Raw genomic sequence first — 9398 nt, 5'->3', positions numbered from 1 at the left:
TGAGTTCTACAGAAATTTTAAGAAACAATGTATTTTCTGGCTCTACCACTTGGACCATGTAAGGTTATTTCACCTCTCTGAGCCTTGGTTTCTTCTTCTGTAAAATGAAATCGTCACTGAAAATAAAGTGCTTAGCATAGTGCCTGGGTAGAAAGCATTCAGTAAATACTATCATTTCTACTATTTTTACTAATTTTACTACTATTATGATTGCTATTTCTACTACTATTATTTCTGTATCTTTAGAGCCTCCTGAGTCCCTGATAGCTACTGATGCTGGGGCAGAGATAAGTCCATATATATATATATATACACATAGATATATCTCGGCTCACTGCAACCTCTGCCTCCTGGGTTCAAGCAACTCCCCTGCCTCAGCCTCCCAAGTAGCTGGGACTACAGGTGCATGCCACCACTCCCAGCTAATCTTTTGTATTTTAGTAGAAATGAGGTTTCACCATGTTGGCCAGGAAGGTCTCAATATCCTGACCTCGTGATCCACCCGCCTCTGCCTCCCAAAGTGTTGGGATTACAGGCGTGAGCCACTGTGCCCAGCCCCATCAATATTTTTTAATTTGACTTGTGGAAATAGATATTAGGTCTTGCAGGCAAGCGAAATGTTTCTTAGCATGATAAAATCTGGAGAAAAAAATTTGAATTAATTCCAAAGTAAATCAGAAGTAATATTTGGTGGCACTACTAATGGAGCTGAATGCATTAGAAAATGTCAGTTATAAAAACTGACTGATCTGGGTGTAAGAGTAAAATTCTTTCCCAGTTACAGTAAGTTAGAAAGAGAAAGAGGGTGGGAAGAGTTCATTCTGGTCCGTGTTCGTGTTCACACTGGCAGAAATAAGGAAGGACATTCCTAACAACATGACTACTCCAAGCCCCAACATCTTTGCTTCTGTTCAGTAGAAAGCAAATTTCAATTGGAAGTTTGGCTTTGCATACAGTCACTGCTCAAAAAATGTTTATCAATTTTGGTCTGTCAATTTAGCAATTTCAACAGCTTTGTCAACTTATCAATTAGGTCATTCAGGATTTGTTACTCTTCTTCGGATAGCCAGCATTTCCAAAATTGACTTGTTTACTAATACCAGATCCTCAGACTGTAAAGACTCTACTAACAAAGTGAAATTCACAGCAGGGGTTTGTGTTCCTTATTATGAACAAATAAAAGAAAATTTGCATTATAATCACTCTCTACAAAGACATGGTGACCAAACTACCTTTCCAGAAGCTTGACTTGAAAATTTAGTAGGATATTTATTGAGAACAAGAGAGACGAACACCTGAACAGGCTGGAAAACATACGATAAATGCCTGAGTTCATAGCAAAATGGTTGGCAAGAGAAAGAATGTTACTGTGAAATACACAGAAAATTTGGCTATAAATTTTCCCATCAACGTTTCACTTCAAATAACAAACAGTGCAGACTAGTCAGTGTTTCAGAATGGAAAAAGAGTGTACCTTAGGAACTAGTTTAGGAGGATATTTTAGTTCTCTTGCTTTGTTTTTTCAATCAATCATGTGACTATTTTGTATATTTCCTTTCCTTGGGGAAATATTCTAACTCTGATTCAGTGTTTTTTAAAAGCTATTATATCATTTGCAAAATATCTTTGGTTTGTGAATTTACAAAATGTTCTTAACCTCAGAGAAAATAAATAAGTTAGAGAAAATTAAAATAAGTCCAAATCATTAAGTACATTTTTTGAAATCCCTCAAGTGTAGGAAGAATGTAGGTAGAACAGAACAACAGTCAGGCTTGGGCCAGAACCTAGAGAAATCTCCGAAGATGTCAAAAATGATTTCATATGAAGAGTTGCGTTCCTTTTTTCTTTAGAACTTCTACAAAAGCAGAGGAAGAGTTTGAAAATAACATGAAGAAGGAAAGCTTATCAGAATTCAAGGTTTGGCAAGAATACTTTCCAAAGCCCACCCAACTTGCCATCAACAATAATTCAATTTCAGTCAAATCAAAGAGAAGGTGTCATGCTGGGTGCTGAGCTTGTATAGAAGTATGAACAAGACTATTCTCACCCACACAAGCTGTTTAAGATGATGAAGCTGGGTTAAAGATGAAAAATAATACTATAATATGTTATGAGATCATAATATTATGGAGAGGATTTTCAAGCCATCTTCTCCCAGAAGTCTAAGTGAGAGGAGCTCTATCTCTCACCTGTTTAAGTCCTTCCTATCCCTCAAGGGCAGCTTTAGTCCCACATCTGGTTCAGGCCTCGAAAACGGGATGTAAACAGCCCATTGCTGTATACATCACAGATGTGACGCCATTATAAACACCTCTTGATTTGGGTTATAAAAACAGGTAAGGAGCACATGTTATTCTGATGGAGAAGACAGCATGGTACGCAGAGGCAACAGAACAAAGTGGCCAGGAGAACAGATTTCAGGGCCAACTGACTTTGCTACAAATCCCAGGATCACCACTGGGCAATATTGAAAAAGTTACTTAATCTTTCCAAGCCTTAGTTTTCCCATTTGCAAAATGGGAATGTTAATAGTTTCTACCTCATGGAATTGTGAGGGTCAAATGAGGCAGCAATTGTACTTAAAATAGCAGGGGGCAGGCCAGGCGTGGTGGCTCACACCTGTTATCCCAGCACTTTGGGAGGCTGAGATGGATGGATCACTTGAGGTCAGGAATTCAAGACCAGCCTGGCCAATATAGTGAAACCCTGTCTCTACTAAAAAATACAAAAAATAGCTGAATGTGGTGGTGCACGCTAGTAATCCCAGCTACTCGGGTAGCTGAGGCAGGAGAATCACTGGAACTCAGGAGGTGGAGTCTGCAGTGAGTTGTGATCGTGCCACTGTACTCTAGCCTGGGCAACAGAGTGAGACTCTGTCTTAAAAAAAAAAAAAAAATACTAGGGGGCACAGTCAAGCACTGTGGCACATGCCTGTAATCCCACTTACTTGGAAGGCCAAGGCGGGAAGATCAGCTTAGCCCAGGAGTTTGAGTCCAGACTGAGCAACATAGTAAGAACCTGTCTCTAAAGAAAAAATGAGGGAGACAGAGGATGGATATTAGACATATGTTTGTTGGTTATGACTAATGTTCATTCATGCATTCCACAAATGTTTCTTAGGTGCCTTTTCTCTGCAAGATGCTGTTCTAGGCACTAGATCCCAACAGTGGATAAAACAGACAAAATTCCAGACTTCATGGAGTCTCCATTCATATAGCAACCAGAAAACAAGCTCTATTGGGAAAGAGAGCATATAAAATATCATTTTGCATTTCCCATGGTGCTTTACACAAAATAGACAACAAGAGTCTGTGAAGGAATTCTAAGTGGAAGAAGGAAGACATGCTTGGAAAATCTTATACTCCTGGGCAAAGAAAAAAACAATTATGTGAACAAACCAACTGTATCCCATGAAGGTCTTCTAGAATCTAGTCCTTAAATATTTCATAAAATTCAACTCCTTGGCAATTTAAGATAGAATGAATTACACAAAATTTCCACTGCACCATGACACACTTTGCTCACGTGGCAGAGGAGTGCATGGCATGGAACACATTTCTGGATTGTGACGTTCAGCCAGGTGAGCTCAAGTAACTTGTGTTTCATGGCTTTTCAGTCTGGAGCGAGATTGGCTCCTTGATCTTAGAGCTACAGTTTAGCCATGTGGCTAGAGTGACTGCAGGAGGCCAGGGAGCCTCGGGGATGCCTAGCTAAGGAGTTTCACTTCTTTAAGACTTGTGTTACTATTAAAACACATTCTTCTAGGACAATTCATAAGTTGGGCTATTAGCAGTTATTCAGTCTTCACAGAAATAAGGACCAGATATATTCTTCTTTTAAAAAAAGAACTTTGGCCTGGCATCGTGTTTCATGCCTATAATCCCAGCATTTTGGGAGGCCAAGGAAAGCAGATCACTTGAGGTCAGGAGTTTGAGACCAGACTGAACAACATAGTGAAACCCCTCTCTAGCAAAAAAAAAAAAAAATTAGCCGGGCTTGGTGTCACATACCTGTAGTCTCAGCTACTCAGGGAGACTGAGACAGGAGAATAGCTTGAACCCAGGAGGCACAGGTTGCAGTGAGCTGAGATCATGCCACTGTACTCTAGCCTGGGCAACAGAGTAAGACTCCATCTCAAAAAAGAAAAAAAGAAAAGAAAAGAAACAAAGAAATTGAGCCTAATAGTAAAAATAGTTTTGTTCATTGTAGGCAACTGGAAGCTACAATTTCACACACATCTACAGTCTTAACAGCAAGTTTTTAGAATTGTAGAAAAACTTAGAGGTAGCTTGAAAAAATACTAGCCTAGGAGGTCAAGAGACCTGGGTTCTAGTTTTGACTAAGTAAGCTGACTGAACTTAAACAACAAAAATAATTCTCAGGCCCCAGTTCCCACATCTATAAAATGAGAGTTCTTTGGTATCCCTTCCATCTTTATTTTAAGTACTTATGAAATAATTATCCATCATATGCCCACCTCTTTCAGACAATATTTAGAACAACAACCTTGTATGATAGTGTCTTCATCTGTTTTGTTCTACTACAACAAAAGATCTGAAACTGGGTAATTTATAAAGAACAGCATTTTATTTTCTCACAGTTCTAGGGACTGGGAAGTCCAAGAGCAATGCATCAGCATTTGGTGTCTCGTGAGGGCTTTTCTGCTGTGTCCTTATATGAGGAAAGTCAGAAGGTCAAAGAGAGACTAACTCCCTCCATCAAGTCCTAATTTGATGGCATTAATCTATTTATAAGGGCAAAGCCCTCACGACCCAAACACCTCCCAAAGCGACTCACCTTTCAGCATTGTTATATTGGGGATTGAGTTTTCAACACATGAATTTGGGGAAAATGTTCAACCACAGCAGATAGTTATATCTGACCTTGAGGAGATTAAAGCTCAAAGCAGCTCATTTATTTACCCAAGGCTATGGGATATGGGGCAAAGGTATGACTTAAGGTTACCTGCCAACTAAGTCACATCCTCTTCCTCCCAAAGTAAAGGTGCCTTTAATTTGCTAGTTTATAAAATGGCTCTGGGTTTTAAAAGAAAGAATGACAATGACAAAAAATCTCATTGCCTACTTGACCATTTTGCTTAAGATTCACTCTGCTCTGTCACTTACCTATAGGGCAATTTTCTTTATGGTTACATCTCTGAGGTGAATAGTTGCAAAGTTAAGTCTTACCTAGAGAGGATACCTGAGTTTCATTGAATGGATATTCAGAAGATTTGCTCTCAAATAAAGGGGACCTTTATCTTCCTTCCACTTGTGTCCCAATGATTGTGAAGAAGTATAATCAGAAAGTAAGATGGCATGCAGATCTAACTTATCCATAACAACTCTCAAGAACTGTCATATCATTCATTGTGCCAGTCACACCTTAGCAAAAGGAACCTGTCCACCCATTCCCCTCACTGAAGGGTAGCCTTCTTTTCTTCTTCTTCTTCCCTTTTTTTTTTTTTTTTTTTTTTGAGATGGAGTTTTACTCTTGTTGCCCGGGCTGGAGTGCAATGGCGCCATCTCAGCTCACTGCAACCTCCACCTCCTGGGTTCAAGCAATTCTTCTGCCTCAGCCTCCCAAGTAACTGGGATTACAGGCACATGCCACCACACCTGGCTAATTTTTCGTACTTTTAGTAAAGATGGGTTTTCTCCATGTTGGTTAGGCTGGTCTCGAACTCCTGACCTCAGGCGATCTGCCCGCCTCGGCCTCCCAAAGTGCTGGGATTACAGGCGTGAGCCACCGTGCCCAGTCAAGGGTAGCCTTCTTAATGAACTTCTTTAATTAGATTAGGAGTAAAGGCCTGTCTGTCCCATCACCAGCCAATCCATAAACTAGTCATTGGGCTAAAATGTGACCTGGCCAATAAGTCTGTGCCCAAACCTGCCAGAATGCCTGTTTCAGGAGCCTGAATTGTGAAATACAGAAAACACAAGTCCTTTGGTAGCCAAGGGAGCACAGAGAAGACAAGAGATGCACAGTGTCTTCATATTAAAATTGGGTGGTCAGAGTGAAATTAATGGACTTCTACTTCTGAGGATCCCAGACTTGTGTTGGGTTCCAAATCATTTCCCACTTTCTGTTCCATTTCCACCGAAATTGTTCTATTACAAATCTTGCTCTTGGATTTTTAAGAGATGATCTTTCTTAACAATATGTGTGTGTGTGTGTGTGTGTGTGTGCGTGTGTGTGTGTGCACGCGCGCGCATGCGTGTGTGTGTATCATAATGATATGCTAAAATTCTTTTAATTATTGGAATAGGTGACTATTCCTTAAAACCAAAAGAACTAAATAAAACTCTGTATAACTATTTTATTAATTATATACTGTAATTCTACTATGTTAAATAACACAAATTAGTAGGGATTTGGTACCTGGTCTGCCAATTCCCAGGCCTGATTTCTAATTCCTGCATTACACCACCTGAATTATTTTTTCTACTCCAGCTGGCTCAATTATGGTCATTTAGATAAGAATTCAGACCACCGAGACCGCGTCGGCCCCGCAAGCCCAGAGCCTTGCCTTTGCCGTTCCGTCGCCCGTCCACACCCGCCGCCAGTTCACCATGGATGATGATATCGCTGCACTTGTTGTCGACAACGGCTCCGGCATGTGCAAGGCCGGCTTCGCGGGCGACGATGCTCCCCGGGCCGTCTTCCCCTCCATCGTGGGGTGCCCCAGGCACCAGGGCATGATGGTGGGCATGGGTCAGAAGGACTCCTACTTGGGTGAGGAGGCCCAGAGCAAGAGAGGCATCCTGACCCTGAAGTACCCCATCGAGCACGGCATTGTCACCAACTGGGACGACATGGAGAAGATCTGGCATCACACTTTCTACAACGAGCTGCGTGTGGCTCCTGAGGAGCACCCCGTGCTGCTTACTGAGGCCCCCCTGAACCCCAAGGCCAATCGTGAGAAGACCCAGATCATGTTTGAGACCTTCAACACCCCAGCCATGTATGTGGCCATCCAGGCCGTGCTTTCCTTGTACGCCTCTGGCCGTACCACTGGCATCGTGATGGACTCCGGTGACGGGGTCACCCACACTGTGCCCATCTATGAGGGTTATGCCCTCCCCCACGCCATCCTGCGTCTGGACCTGGCTGGCCGGGACCTGACTGACTACCTCATGAAGATCCTCACCGAGCGCGGCTACAGCTTCACCACCACAGCTGAGCGGGAAATCGTGCGTGACATCAAGGAGAAGCTGTGCTACGTCGTCCTGGACTTCGAGCAGGAGATGGCCACGGCGGCCTCCAGCTCCTCCCTGGAGAAGAGCTATGAGCTGCCCGATGGTCACCATCGGCAACGAGCGGTTCCGCTGCCCTGAGGCGCTCTTCCAGCCTTCTTTCCTGGGCATGGAATCTTGTGGCATCCACGAAACTACCTTTAACTCCATCATGAAATGTGACGTGGACATCCGCAAAGACCTGTATGCCAACACAGTGCTGTCTGGTGGTACCACCATGTACCCTGGCATCGCCGACAGGATGCAGAAGGAGATCACCGCCCTGGCACCCAGCACGATGAAGATCAAGATCATTGCTCCTCCCGAGCGCAAGTACTCCGTGTGGATCCGTGGCTCCATCCTGGCCTCGCTGTCCACCTTCCAGCAGATGTGGATCAGCAAGCAAGAGTACGATGAGTCTGGCCCCTCCATCATCCACCGCAAATGCTTCTAGGCGGACTGTGACTTAGTTGCGTTACACCCTTTCTTGACAAAACCTAACTTGCACAGAAAACAAGATGAGATTGGCATGGCTTTATTTGTTTTTTTGTTTTGTTTTGGTTTTTTTTTTTTTTTCTTTTTTTGGCTTGACTCAGGATTTAAAAACTGAAACGGTGAAGGTGACAGCAGTCAGTTGGAGCGAGCATCCCCCAAAGTTCTACAATGTGGCCGAGGACTTGATTGTGTACATTGTTTATTTTAAGTCATTCCAAATATCGTGAGATGCATTGTTACAGGAAGTCCCTTGCCCTCCCAAAAGCCACCCCACTTCTCTCTTAAGGAGAATGGCCCAGCCCTCTCCCGAGTCCACACAGGGGAGGTAACAGCATTGCTTTTGTTGTAAATTATGTAATGAAAAACTTTTTAAATTTCGCCTTAATACTTTTTTTATTTTGTTTTATTTTGAAAGATTTTAGCCTCTGGCTACCCCTTTTTTTGGTCCCTCAACTTGAGATGTATGAAGGCTTTTGGTTTCCCTGGGTGTGGGTGGCGGCAGCCAGGGCTTACCTGTACACTGACTTGAGACCAGTTGAATAAAGTGCACACCTTAAAAATGAAAAAAAAAAAAAAAAAAAAGAATTCAGTAGGACCTCCCAGTAAGAGACATCTAGTATCCAACTTACCTCTCAGCCCCAAAGACTACCATCTTCTAAGACAAATTCCATATTCTCAGGGTTCAATTTTAAGCATTTTGTTTTGATCTATCTATAACTTCTATACCACTGAGAAGCTGAAATATTTTAAGTCTGATAAAACTATATGTAAAGATATGTGGTATTGATCATTTATAAAAGCAGTGACTGCTCTACCAGTAGGGCAAACAGGCTTCTCTTTAGAGACTTCTTTGCTCACCTAAAGAAAATTGACCAATAAAGTTAAGCCAGAGGGTTTCTAACCTCTGATTTATTCAAGGCACTCAGCCTTGTTGATTTTGCTTCCATCAACAGTAATGAGTTCTACATACCTCAGAAAAAAAACAAAGCACTTGGTTATTTCCCAGATTCTCAGTCTCAATGTTTCTACCCCTCCTAGCTCATCTGATGCTTGGAGGAATCCTTCTTCACATTTTTTAATTTAATGTTAGCATTTCCTTCTTTGGCTCATTAACTGCCCTCTGGTGCAGGTTAACCAGTGACCCTAAAGGAGGTGTCCAGTTACCCTGCAAGGGTGATGAGCAATTCTCACCCTGCACTTCAGCCAACAAAAATGTTGTGCCGTTTTACAAGCAGCAGAAGTCCCAGAAGGCCACACAGTTCCAGGGTCTGATATATGCAGAGGAATAATAAAAAATTTTATGGCTCTGAGGAAACCAATCAATCCCAAGAGTGCCTCAAGGCAGGTAAAGCTGGTGTGTCCTCACTCAGCCTCCTGCCTTGACACCTTTAACCGGGAACAGTTAAACTTGAAGTGCATGGTCTGTAAATATAAAAACAGTCCTGGATTTGAGATAAACACATGCACCAGATTCTACCTATATGCATTCATAGCTAACTGTATCTTATCTTAGAAATCCGGGGAATTGTTTATTCAAACTAAATGAATGGGATATTTTTATATTCTTGCAAAGCCAAGAAATATACACTCTCATACCCATTGGGAAAGACAGGACATTTGCTAATGGAAGTCCAGGTAGGATGTTAGCCGGGGCTACAGGGCATGCTC

General features: G+C 42.3%; 1 pseudogene across 1 annotated transcript; it reads left to right on the top strand.

The window, feature by feature from the left end:
• The first annotated feature begins 6490 nt into the window (after positions 1 to 6490).
• Positions 6491 to 8312, top strand: LOC116550917 (annotated as a pseudogene). Its single transcript, XR_004268620.1, has one exon. The product of XR_004268620.1 is annotated as an actin, cytoplasmic 1-like (transcript).
• Positions 8313 to 9398: the final 1086 nt, after the last annotated feature.

This window comes from Sapajus apella, unplaced genomic scaffold, assembly GCF_009761245.1.
Source record: "Sapajus apella isolate SASKATOON/1434 unplaced genomic scaffold, GSC_monkey_1.0 scaffold8, whole genome shotgun sequence".
In the NCBI taxonomy this organism is placed as follows: domain Eukaryota; kingdom Metazoa; phylum Chordata; class Mammalia; order Primates; family Cebidae; genus Sapajus; species Sapajus apella.
Note: the sequence above shows the minus strand (reverse complement) of the source record. Positions and strands in the feature narration are given on the sequence as shown.